Source organism: Heptranchias perlo, chromosome 37 (genome assembly GCF_035084215.1).
Source record: "Heptranchias perlo isolate sHepPer1 chromosome 37, sHepPer1.hap1, whole genome shotgun sequence".
NCBI lineage: Eukaryota > Metazoa > Chordata > Chondrichthyes > Hexanchiformes > Hexanchidae > Heptranchias > Heptranchias perlo.
This window is the reverse complement of record NC_090361.1, coordinates 6,112,303-6,126,571: the sequence shown is the minus strand read 5'-3', so window position 1 is coordinate 6,126,571 and position 14,269 is coordinate 6,112,303.

Here is a 14,269-nt window from a genome sequence, read left to right as displayed (position 1 = left end):
ACCCCAGCTCGTACAGTGGTGACCCCAGCTCGTACAGTGGTGACCCCAGCTCGTACAGTGGTGACCCCAGCTCGTACAGTGGTGACCCCAGCTCGTACAGTGGTGACCCCAGCTCGTACAGTGGTGACCCCAGCTCGTACAGTGGTGACCCCAGCTCGTACAGTGGTGACCCCAGCTCGTACAGTGGTATCCCAGCTCGTACAGTGGTATCCCAGCTCGTACAGTGGTATCCCAGCTCGTACAGTGGTGACCCCAGCTCGTACAGTGGTGACCCCAGCTCGTACAGTGGTGACCCCAGCTCGTACAGTGGTGACCCCAGCTCGTACAGTGGTGACCCCAGCTCGTACAGTGGTGACCCCAGCTCGTACAGTGGTGACCCCAGCTCATACAGTGGTATCCCAGCTCGTACAGTGGTATCCCAGCTTTTAAATTGGACCCCAGCCTGTAGGACTGGATCCCAGTTTCAGTTGATATGCGGGAAAGATATGTAGAAAACTAGTAGAACAAGCCAAACCTCTATGCAGAAATGCTCACACGTATACACACGTTCACACGCATGTTCACACATACACACGTTAACACATATATACACACACATACACAAAGAGCCACAAGGATGGTTGATGTTGAAATTCTAAATTGTCGCACTGGTACTTTTCTGTGGTTGGGGCCGAGGGATACTGTTGAGGCAGAGCAGAGCAGGCTTTACTCTGTATCTAATCATATTGTACTTGATCTAGGAGCGCTTGCTGCTGTCACTTTGTGCCTGAAATAGGAAACTGTTCCACTTCCCAGTGCTGACGTCCCTTACCTTGCTGTGCACAAAAATTCACCCTCCAAAAAGGAATTATTGCCATTTAAGGAACTAACAAGCCCAGAAGCACTAAGTGCACAAGTGACACAGTAACATTCTTGCAGCTGGATGACCATTAACCTGACGACCTTTAACCTAACAGCCTTTAACTTGATGACCATTACTGATGCAAAATACATCATCGTGGCACAAATGATGTCGCACAGTACGTATTGCTAAGGAGCATTGGAAAACTGCCAAGTACAGCACCAATTCCACTTTAAAACCAAGGAAGAGCAATATATTTATTTAAAGAACTTTGCTCCTCAAGTTTCGGCCCAGCTGTGTGGAGTTGCTGGATTTTGCTGATGGGAGTTATTTTAAAACTGATGATGATAATGCATTACCACCAGCGATAGAGTAGGAAAATCTAGGCTGCAGAGGGAGGCACTGACAGGCCAGAAATGGTCATAAAGGAACCAGGAATCTGCGAAGTGCAGTTTTGGCAGGGAATGTCTATTGGTTCAGAATAAAAGCCTCTGAGGGCAGTGTTAGCCTACGTGTGTGGAGCTGTTATTCTGTGTTATTTCACAGCTCTGCTGCCTCCTGCAATTAATAAAATAAGGGCACATTGAAACCGACAGCAGGATCGTTTTTGCAACACACTCTGCGTGACAGGCTGACACCTTGCTCGAGTCCAATATAACGTACGCTTCAGATGTGTCTGAGCAAACTCTGGTACTCACAGGGCTGCAGTGCACTGTGTCTCTGCACATCGACATCAATATGGGCCCACGGTACAGTACAGCCTGCTGTTATGTGAAGGGTTCTTTTTTGCAAGAAAACCGGGAAAGGAGGAAATCTGAAATAAAAAAAAAACTAGAAACACAGAGTTGGGCGACTGGCTGCTGAAAGAGAAAGGTCAGTTGTCGTTTCAACCGGGACTTCGCATCCTGAAACGTGAAGCTGTATTTCTTATGTGGCAGCTGTGGCTCAGTGGGTAGCACTCCCACCTCTGAGTTAGAAGGTTGTGGGTTCATAGTCCCACGCCAGAGACTTGAGCACAAAATCTAGGCTGACACTTCAGTGCTGTACTGTTGGAGGTGCCGTCTTTCGGAGGCGATGTTAAATCCAGGCCCTGTCTCGGGTGGACATAAAAGATCCCATGGCACTATTTCGAAGAAGAACAGGGGTGTTCTCCCTGCTTTCCTGACTGATATTTATCCCTCAACCAACATCATTGAAAAACAGATTATCTAGTTATTACCACATTGCTGTTTGTGGGATCTTGCTGTGCGCAAATTGGCTGCCATGTTTCCTACTTTACAACAGTGACTACACTTCAAAAGTACTTCATTGGCTGTAAAGTGTTTTGGGACGTCCTGAGGTGGTGAAAGGCGCTATATAAATGCAAGTTCTTTCTTAGCCACTGTCCCATTCTGAGTTCAGCTAACTCAACGCCAGCCATCTTGGTTTTAGCAGCTTATTACCACACTGGAGAGCGACTGCAAAAACTTGCAACTCAACGCCTGTGCCCATAACCCTCCCCTGATTGTCCTGGAGTTTCCAGGAATTAAACACCAATCTTCTGGGCACTGCTGCGAGCAAACCAGAAGAAAAAAAATAGGAACATTAAAAGAAATTATGTTCTTTAAATTCTTCAAACACTTTTTTGTTGATTTAGTTATAAAAATATTAGGGATTGGTAAAGAGGCTGTTTGACCGATTCATCCAATCGGGTGACGAAGAATCTGCTCGCTTTCCGATTGGTGGGGGAAGGCAGCGCACCGTGGGGATGGACGTTTCGGGCGACTGATGGGGGTGGTAGGAGGAAGGAGGGTGTGATGAAACCTCCAGGAATATGTCAAACCAGAGTTGGCAACCCTACTTTGTGCTCAAGAGGAGAGCGTTGTGCCAGACGGTGAGGGAAGAAGATTTAGTCATAGTGCAAAATGCTGTCATATGTGACCAGGTCCTGGTACAAGAATCGATGAAGATGTTTAGGTGGGCCAGTCCTGAAGCATTGCCATTGACCTGGAGTGTTCATCCCTCGCACCTCCACTATTCAACTCTGGCAGCTGCCCTCCACAAACAGCGCACCCTTCCCCCGGCTTACTTGGGCAAGGTACTGGAGGGTGACCAGCACCCATACCCCAGCAAGTAGTCTCCAACTTCAGGAGAACATCTGGGACCGGGAGGGAAGTGACAGGAAAAGGAAGGGCAAAAATAGCGGCAATACATTGATTTAAAAATCAATTACATTATCACCGTGAGGCAGAGCTGCTGTAATGAAGCAGGTTATTTGGGGTGAGGGGCATATTGACAGCGATGATGTGTGACACAAGACTACCACAGTAAATCACTGAACCATTCAGCCATGTCAGGGCCCCATGTGACCCCAGCCCACTGGCACTTTCTGAAGTTGGTGCATTCAATGCCTCTTGAGAACGGGAAGTACTGCTATTCTCATCACTCTTTCACTCATTCGTTGTTTGGATTTTATTTTTGGTAAATTTTCTGTTCGGTGACAGTGCTGGGGAACGGAACAGGTTCTATTTTGGACGCCCAGCATCAAAGTATTAACTAGAACAGCACAACACTCCTTTTCAGTCACTTTTTTTCTCTCATTGATGCAGAATCTGGGGGTCTGTCGAGATGATGATGATAAACTTGAGTTATAACAGAATTCTTATTTGCCATTGATTCAGAGATTAGGTGTTGCACTAGTCTGATACCTGGTGAATTTTTATGCATGTAGCTGAGGGCATGTCAACACTAGGGAGTTATGTAGTTTACTGTTGCAGGCACCCGGTCGGTGTCAACATCAAGGACTCCCAGGTTGGGTGTAGTGTAGTTAGGTCTAAAGCTTCTGTAACGGGCCTCAACAATTGAGCATCTCTGCCATTCATTCCACTCATCAGCCATTCTCTGAATGAAATTGTCAATTTGGAGCTAATTAGTGCATAGATAGGGGCAATTTTATACTGGGAGCCCATTTCATGCCTGTGTCAGTTCTGGCTCAATAGATAGCACTCTCACCTCTGCATCAGAAGGTTGTGGGTTCAAGTCCCACTCTAGAGACTTGAGCGCATAACCTAGGCTAACACTTCAGGGCAGTACCGAGGGAGTGCTGCACTGTCGGGTGCAGTCTTCCGGATGAGATGTTAAACCGAGGACCCGTCTGCCCTCTCAAGTGGGCATAAAAGATTCCATGGTACTATTTCAAAGAAGAGCAGGGGAGTTCTCCCTGGTGCCCTGGCTAATATTTATCACTAAAACAGATTATCTGGTTGCCATCACATTGCTGTTTGTGGGACCTTACTATGTGCAAATTGGCTGCCACGTTTCGTACATGACAACAGTGACTACACTTGAAAAATACTTCATTGGCTGTAAAGTGTTTTGGAACGTCCTGAGGTCGTGAAAGGCGCTATATAAATGCAAGTTCTTGCTTTCATTAGGAATTGGATGGTGACCGCCCACCTCATTTCAAGTAGGACCCTGATAATCAGTGGGCAGAGCTAACTTCTGGGTTGAAATCTTGCTGTGTGCAATTAGTGACAAACCCTGTTACTTTAATTACACTGCTTGTTAAGTAATGGACAAAGGAGTTTCACCTGAACCCACTGACACTCTTGTCGCTAATACTGCGCAGGACGATTTCATCCCATTGGACTAGACGGAGAAATGTAATAAAATACCAGATCCTGGAAAGGCCCACACACAAAAACAATGTTTATTCTTAGCTCAAGGTTAAAAAAAGCAAATGTTTTTATTTACCTAAATTGGTAGATTTTTATTATTTTTCGAAGGATATGGTCAGGAGCTCATTAACTCTTGTCAATGTTGCTTCTTGAGACGTCCTCCCAGTTCTTCGTAAAGTGTTCAACCGAATGGGAAGTATTTCACGTATTGTCTTATAACTTTGTCATAACAGCACTTGATTGGTATTTTACAATTAATAATATTGCCACATTTTGATCCAAATATTTCATATATGCACAGATATAAATTATGCACCTAATAATTTTAGACCAGAAGATGTTCTGAAGCATGAGAACCCAGCACTGAAAATCTCTCGTGAGAGTTGCCATGGAAACCGCACATTCCATGGTAGAGAGTGTCTCCTGATTCCTGGAAGTGTTGCTCCTGATTGGTCCGGACTGATATGCCGATTATTAATTGTTTATTATCCGGAGCTGAGGGAAATTTTTCACTTCGAGAGATTCCGGTAGCTGCTTAGATGACCCAGTTGGTAAGATGCCAGCCTGAGGCTGGCTCCTCCAAAATGCAAGGTCCCAGATTTGATCCGCAGTCGATGCTGAGTTAGCTGATTCCAGCCGAGGCTTCAGAAGGAGGGCGCTGCAGTTGACCTCAGCACCCTTGGGTGAGGGGAGGGTTCCTCTCCTAATCCTCATACAGCGAGTGTGCTGGAAAGTCCATGTGCGTGAACCTCGGGTGAGAACAGGACCAGGTTTGGCGGTGATGGCTCTCCATGGTCCCATCAGCTGCCGACACTCATGGTCAAGGATTCTGGGTGCACATCAGAAAGTGCCTCAAGGGATTGAGAGTTGATTGTAATGGGGATTGAGTCTTAGCGCTGTGCTCTCGTGGATGGTCTGGGCGTTGGGCGGTATATCCAGAAATTTCTAAAATGTAAACCAGACACTACAGTGGGTCGTTGTCACGAGGGTCAGCAATGGTTCAGTGGGTAGAACGTCTCGCCTCTGAGTCAGAAGATTGTGGGTTCAAGCCCCACTCCAGAAACTTGAGCACATAATCTAAGCTGACACTCCCAGTGCAGTACTGAGGGAGTGCTGCACAGTTGGAGGTGCCGTCTTTCAGATGAGATGTTAAACCAAGGCTCTCAGGTGGAAGTAAAAGATCCCACAGCACTATTTCAAAGAAGAGCAGGGGAGTTCTGCCCAGTGTCCTGTCCAATATTTATCCCTCACCAACATCACTAAGAAAACAGATTATCTGGTCATTATCACATTGCTGTTTGTGGGACCTTGCTGTGCACAAATTGGCTGCTGTGTTTCCTACATTACAACAGTGACTACAGTTCAAAAGTACTTCACTGGCTGTGAAGTGCTTTGAACGTCCTGAGGGCGTGACAGACGCTATCTAAATGCAAGTTCTTTCTTTTAATTGAGGAAAGGTTTGTCTGTGCTGGGCCTACAGTAGAGCTGGAGGTCAGATCAATGCATCGCGGGGCAGGTTAGAAGGATTGTCTTTAATGTACTGCAGCTTTGTAGCGATGCATTAGGCAGTATTGATTGGATGTTACTCAATTGCTAAAAGACTATTGGCAGCTGGAATTTGAGATAGGATCCACGTTACAAGAGTGCCTGAGGCTGAGCAGATCGACAGTGAGAAGCCGCCTTTTGCTGCTGATCGATTTCGTATTTATCTCAAGATTTTTCTCATTGACATGTTTTCTTTCTAGAACCAGTGTCCGAATCTATAATTAGATTTACTCCTTAGGTTCCTTCAGAAGAATTTCAGGGGAGGGCTATGGGCACAGGTGTTGAATTACAAGTTTTTGCAGTCGCTCTCCAGTATGGTAATAAGCCGTTAAAATCAAGATGGTTGGCATTGTTAGCTGAACTCAGAATGGGACAGTGGTTAAGAAAGAACTTGCATTGATAGCTCCTTTCACCACCTCAGGACGTCCCAAAGCGCTTTACAGCCTCTGAAGTACTTTTGAAATGTAGTCACTGTTGTAATGTAGGAAACGCGGCAGCCAATTTGTGTGCAGCAAGATCCCACAAACAGCAAGGGGATAATGACCAGATCATCTGTTTTTAGTGATGTTGTTTGAGGGATAAATATTGGCCGGGACACCGGGGAGAACGCCCCTGCTCCTCTTCGAAATAGTGACAATGGGATCTTTTACATCCACCTGAGAAGGCAGACGGGGCCTCGCTTTAATGTCTCATCCGAAAGACGGCACTACTATTGGCATCGGTGCCCCTTGGGCAGAGAGCAGGAAGTACCAGCTTGGGTGTCCTCTCCTCGGACCTCTGTCCAGTCACTCAAGTGGATGTCAGGAAGTGGAGAAGATTGGCCTTGCCTGTGAGGCCTGCTAAAGCTCGCTGTTTAGGTGGAATTATGGCCTAGTAGGTGAGGTACCAGAGGGTCAGCCCATTGAACTGTCCCCCAGCAGGAGAGCAACAGAAAAAGGGAGTAATTTGGAAGAAAATTAAATCAATCTTTTTTTTGGGGGGAGGGGGAGGGAGAGATCCGCCCATACGATATGTATTGGCCTGTTGTTAGAGGGACGGGTTGTGGGGGGAAGGGATCCATGCCCATCAAAAATCCCCACAAGATAAGACATGGGGGTGGCAAGTCAACACAGGCACCTCCTGTGCACCTCATCATCCACCTGTCGAGCAGTCAGTGCCCGCCCATCAGGTAGAGTGCGGTGCAATGACACATGGCGGGGGGAAGGGGAGGGTTGTAGGAGGCACAGAAAAGGGAAGAGAGGGAAAGAAAAATAAATCTTTGTAGGGGGGTAAATACTCTTCCCATTTTTCTCCCCTCCTCTCCTGAAGGTGGCGACTCGTGTAGTTTCATGGGTAACAGGTCCTCCCCCATACTTTGCCATTCCTCATGTACGAACGTAGGCAATAAGTGCAGATGAGCTATTTAACTGTGTGGGCATCACTCAGTGTCCACATACTGCAATTGCCAGGGGCTTTGAAGCCAACTGTGGTGTCCCACCACTATGGTCCTGGCTTAGATGTAGGATCAGCTAACTTAGCGCAGAACAGGGAGACTACCCAAGACCTTCATGTCTACAATATAAATGTGGCTTAGTATCAGATCATGCCAACTGAAGAGACTACCATCGGAGAGCTACGTATAACTTTTGGAGCAATTGCTTGTCAACTAAGATCAGGCAAGAGATAGCAGGTAGGCTTTAATGGAGATAAACATAAGGTGGTGCATAATGGAACAGGAAGAGTGTACACAGTTAAAGGATGTCCTTTAGAAAATAGGTGGAGATGGAAAGGGATCTGGCTGTGATTATTGATCATTCGCTGAAAGTTTACAGTCAGTGTGGACCTGTTATCAATAAAGTTAATTAGATACCAGGTTACATCTGAAGGGCATTTAGCTATAAGTCGAAACAAGTCATTGTAACCTTGTATAGTTGACAGATGAGGCTGCGTGTGATGCGCAGTTTTGGGCACCCTATCTTCAAAAAGAGATTGAGAGCTCAAAAAAGAGTGAAAGGATAATTTTCCGACTAAGTCATTGGAAGAGACTGGCACAGCGAAGCTTGTTGTCATTGGAAAAAAAAACGAGGATTGAGGGCAGACATGACCCAGGTCTTAAAATGCTACGGGACATTGATGACGTAGACATCAGCAGGCTATTTGATTGTACGCATAGAACCAGAGGCCACAGGTTTAAAGATGACAATCTCCAAGCAAGTAAAGAGATTAAAGGAACCTTTTTGCCCCCAGCACAGTGGATGTGGGGCAGACTCCAGCAAAAGCAGCGGTGATTAACTGCTCCGAACCGTAAAACTCCTTTCCAGAGGAATAGAATTGAAAAGCAGAGAGGGCATGTTAAACTTGTAAAGGAGCCTGGTTAGACCACACTTGGAGTACTGTGCACAGTCCTGGTCTCCATGCTACAAATAGGATATAGAGGCACTGGAGAAGGTGCAAAAAAAGATTTACAAGGATGATACCAGAATTGAGGGGTTATAACTATCAGGAAAGACTGAACAGACTGGGCTCTTTTCTCTAGAAAATAGAAGGCTGAGGGGTGACCTAATAGAGGTCATTAAAATTATGCAGGGATTCAATAGGGTAGAGTTTGAAGATGTTTCCACTTGTGGGGGAGACCAGAACCAGGGGCCATAAATATAAGATAGTCACTAATAAATTCAGTAAGGATTTCAGGAGAAACGTCTTTACTCAGAGAGTGATAAGAATGTGGAACCTGCTACCACACGGAATAGTTGAGGACAAGTGTGCGGTGTGGGGGCGTGAATTTAACAAGGGACCATTGCTTGTAAATATGTTATGGTGGACGCGACCAGGAGAAAGATTCAGGTGGAGGTGGTTTAGGGTTGCCAACTCTGGTTGGACGTATTCCTGGAGGTTTCATCACATGACCTCTGGCCTTGAACTGAAACGCTCCGCCCCCATACCCAAGCCATTGGTCCATCCTCCAGTTGGAACGGGAACAGACTCTTTGTTACCCAATTGGATTCATCTTGACTGTTAGTGACACAGTCTCTTTTACCCCGTCTCCAATATTTTTACAACTAATAAATAAAATGTTCAAAGAAAATGCAAAAAACACACACTTTTTTGTTAATGCCCCTATGATTTTTCTCCCGTGGTTTTTTTTTGCTTGCAGCAGTCTGCAGGAGATTAGCCTTCAATTCCTGGAGACTGCAGGACAATCCTGGAAGGTTGGCAGCCCTAAGACTGTTAGAGTAATGGGCATTGTGATTAGAACATATGGCAAAAGGTGATGAAGCTTAACAGTCTGTCGCTATCCAGTACGTAATCGCAGTCTTTTACATCCCTTTTAAAATGTTTTGAGACCTCGAGTGCTGTATCTCTGTAACCGGTGATTTTGGCGATCGTTTCTGCTGTTTGTAGGTTTTTTTAAAAAAAAATTCCGCTTTTTCATTTTCCACCCACACTTTTTCTGGTTATTTAAATTCAATAAATTTCGGTTGTCTCATTTCTACAGATCCAGCCATGTGTGATAATACTCAACACAGCAAATAATAGAGGCAGCACTTTAGGGAATTACTCCTATGTAGAGGGAGCTGAGACCTGTAAGAGTGTTAGGGGGCCCGGTGGGCATGCTGTACCATGTACAGGTGCGCTGATAGTAAATCTGATGGTCTGAGTTGCTATTTATATCCATAGAGATAGCGATGTCATATTGCGAAGCTTTTGGGATGGCAGGGGTAAGGTTCTTAGAACAGCCTGAAACTCCGTTAAGGACACAGTCTGTTGCTGTTCAACCATTTGTGTTCATGAAGGGTTTTGATGGAGTAAATAAGGAGAAACTGTTTCCACTGGCAGGAGGGTCGATAACCAGAGGACACAGATTTAAGGTCATTGGCAAAAGAACTAGAGGGGAGATGAGGAGACATTTTTTTTAATGCAGCGTGTTGTTCTGATCTGGAATGCGCTGCCTGAAAGGGCGGTGGAAGCAGATTCAATCGTAACTTTGAAAAGGGAATTGGATATATTCTTGAAAAGGAAAAATTTGCTATGGGGAAAGAGCAGGGGAATGGGACTAATTGAATAGCTTTTTCAAAGAGCCGGCACAGACATGATGGGCCGAATGGCCTCCTGTGTTCTATGATTCTATGTGTACAAGGTCAGAGTGGGAGTGGGATGTGGAATTGAAGTAACAAGCGACAGGGAGCTTGGGGTTGCACTCGCAGACAGAATGAGGTGCGTTTGGTTTGCCCAATGTAGAAAGAGAGCATAAGAACGGGAGCAAGCCATTCAGCCTCTCTAGTCTGCTCCGCCATTCAGTTAGAACACGGCTGATCTGTACCTCAACTTCATTTAGCAGCCTTGGTTCCATAGCCTTCTACACCTTCACCTGACAAAAATCTATCGATCTCAGTCTTGAAAGCTCCAGCATCCCCAGCCTTTTGCGGGAGAGAAGAGTGACACCTGGAATGTTAACTTGTCTATTCTCAGATGCTGACTGACCTGCTGTTGAGTTGCCAGCATGTTCTGTTCTTGTTTTCGTATCATTTTCACATCATATTCATCATTGCCGCCTCCTTCATGTGCGAACCTTGAGCAAAACACTTTGGCTGTGACAACACAGCTTCTTTGAAGAAAAGTTACTTCCTACCTTTTTATTTTAAAAAAACATTGCATTTATATAGCACCTTTCACGACCTCAGGACGTCCCAAAGCGCTTTACAGCCAATAAAGTATTTTTGAAGTATAGTCATTGTTGTAATGTAGGAAACGTGGCAGCCAATCTGCACACAGCAAGCTCCCACAAACAGCAATGTGATTATGACCAGATAATCTGTTTTTAGTGACGTTGGTTGAGGGATAAATATTGCACAGGACACCGGGGAGAACTCCCCTGCTCTTCGAAAAATAGTGCCATGGGATCTTTTACATCCACTCGAGTGGACAGACGGGGCCTTGGTTTAACATCTCATCTGAAAAACAGCACCTCCGACAGTGCAGCGCTCCCTCGGTACTGCACTGGGAGTATCGGCCTAGATTTTGTGCTCAAATCTCCTGGATTGGGGACTTTGAACCTACAACCTTCTGACTCAGAAGCGAGAGTGCTACCAACTAAGCCACAGCTGACTTTAGGGGGAACTTGGAACACCCAAAAGGTGAGGAATAGCATAAAATAAATTTCAGGACTGCAGATAAAAATAAGTAAATATCCTGGTCTCTATATATTGAGGAAATGACGTAAGCCACACTTCTGTTTCAAAACAGCTCAAATGCATTGTACATGCTGTTCATTACACCTTCTTCCTTAGCCATGTGCTTCTTGCTCACACCCTCCCTTAACATTTCCTGTGTCGGCCGCCCATCTCACTGCATCTGTCACAAAGCACGAGATGGAACGTGCCAAAGGTGATGGAATGGATGTGTCTATCACAAAATATGGACTGGATTACGCCTAATGGCACTAACCTATTTCATCAGTTATTTAACCATAGAGGTGATTTGCTGTTAACTAATTTTGGCAAACACAGTCAGCTAGAGCTAATAGATATTAAAATCATACACACTTCTACGGGGATATGGAAACAAACTGTTAGCTCAGTAGTATGGTACATTAAACCAGTCTGCCGACCCCAGAGACAGTATATTGTCTCTGTTACAACAGTGACTACACTTCAAAAAGCACTTCATTGGCTGTAAAGCACTTTGGGAAGTCCTGAGGTCATGAAGAGCGCTCTATAAAATGCAAGTCTTTCTTTCTGTAGGAACGCGATCTTCATTGTGAACTCACAACACGGAGCATCACCACAGGTAGTGTTGGGAAATCTGCAGTGAATGCCTGGTTACATTTAACAGGCCAGTTGCACTACACAGCTTGTAATGTAACTCAACAATTGACTTCTGCCCAGCAGTTTACCTGCACCTCTAGGAAAAGAGAGCCATAATTCAGTCAAATTTATCGCTTTCTAGGAGGGTCCCAGTGGGCACCAGGTGAAGAGTGAGTGTTGAAGATGTAAGAAAGAGAAGGGCATAGTCCATTTACTCTGGGACGTGACCTTCTCTTTGGGGGCAGCAAGTTAGGATTTTGTCCGACGCAGTTATCAATCGTGTTCAGATCCAACGCTGGCTTTGCTGGGGAACACAGCTACACGTCTTTAGAAGAGTTGATTGTTGATGCGTGCTGAATGCCTGGTTTTACAGACTTGGAGATCAGAAATTATTACTCCAATATCCGACGTTCGTGGTGAATCTTAACTTTCTCCCTTTTTCTCTTAATTACAGAAAGATCTGCCTTTAACAAGGAAAGGAAGCACGTGAGTAAAAAGTTTACTGACGTTATTGACAAGGCAAAATATACAGCTGGAAACACACAGCAAAAAAGATGACTTGCATCTGTATAGCACTTTATCACATCATGTCCGAAGGTGCTTCACAGGAGCGTAATTGGACAAAAAATTGACACCGAGCCACATGAGGAGATATTAGGACAGGTGACCAAAAGCTTGGTCAAAGAGATAGGTTTTGAGGAGTACCTGAAAGGAGGAGAGAGAGCCGGAGAGGTTTAGGGAGGGAATTCCAGAGCTTAGGGTCCAGGCAGCTGAAGGCACGGCCGCCAATGGTGGAGCGAAGGAAGTGGGGGACGCACAAGAGGCCAGAATTGGATGTAGAGCATTTTCTATCAGGTGTCACTCAATAGCCATTAGGAGCTGGAGCCCTGGCTGATTCTTACGCCCCTGTAGCTCAAGCGCATTGGTGCCAATTGCAACACTCCAACTGCTGCCCCCGCTCAGATCAGCTAACCCAGTACATGCCGAGAATCAAACACGAGAGCCTGTATGGTCCAGTACTACACCAGGCCGTGCCTTTACCCCACTGGGCCTTGAGGGAGTTTGATGGTGATACCTACTTTTAAAGGGGCACTGTCTTTATGGGGAGGGAGAAGAGGGGAGTAATTTCCAACACACGACAGGGAACCTCCGTGTGACCGCGATCTTTCTGAAATGTATTGGGGGTGTCTGAGCTTCGCCTGCCACCAGAGTCCACTTGATTGACATGGGCAAGCTACGCAATGATGTGTCAGATGGCATCAGCTTATTAGATTGGCAAATCTTCCTTTATTGTTTGCCATGCACTTTTTGCAGAGAACGGTGCCACTTTAAGTCCGATATATATCAAGGACTAAGTGACACACCAAAATAAATGCACATCAATGCGATTTCATAGCATCATACAGCACAGAATGAGGCCATTCGGCCCATCATGCCTGTGCCGGCTCTTTAAAAGAACTATCCAATTAGTCCCACTCCCCTGCTCTTTCCCCATAGCCCTGCAAATTTCTTCTTTACAAGTAAACATCCAATTCATTTTTGAACAACAACAACTTGCATTTATATAGCACCTTTCAATGTAGTAAAACGTCCCAAGGCGCTTCACAGGAGCGATTATCAAACAAAATTTGACACCGAGCCACATAAGGTGATATTAGGACAGGTGACCAAAAGCTTAGTCAAAGAGGTAGGTTTTAAGGAGCATCTTAAAGGAAGTGACAGAGGTAGAGAGGTGGGAACTGAAGTTAAGGTGGAGTAAGTGAGATTTGTTTTAACTGTTACTCTGTATGTTCACACATTATCTGTAAAATATACCAGTTTAATAATTTGTATCTGGTCTCATCTTACTAACGTTAATCACTCTGCTTACTGATAGATTGGAGGAGTGCACTTGAGAGCATGTATGAAGGATACACTATCCAGTTCAGATCAAAAAGGTGTCTTATTGTTGCATCCCTCGGTTACGCTATCGTATAAATTATATATTGGGTAGTATGGGTGAACTCCGGAACATAAGAGACCCAGGGTCCACTTAGGAGAGTGAGCAGCAGCACTGGACCGAGGCAGATCCAAAATGCGTGACAGCGAGTTACAAACCGGGATCTAATTGAGGAGATTGGATGGTTTATATTTAGAGCACTGTGCATAGTTCTGGTCTCCATATTACAAATAGGATAGCGAGGCTCTGGAGAAGATGCAAAATAGGTTTACAAGGATGATACCAGAACTGAGAGGTTATAACTATCAGGAAAGCCTGAACAGGCTGGGGCTCTTTTCTCTAGAAAAGAGAAAGCTGAGGGGTGACCTAATATAAGCCTTTAACATTATGATGGGGTTTGATAGGGTAGATGTAGAGAAGATGTTCCACTTGTGGGAGAGTCCAAAATGAGCGGCCATAAATATAAGTTAGTCACTAATAAATCCAATAGGGAATTCAGGATAAA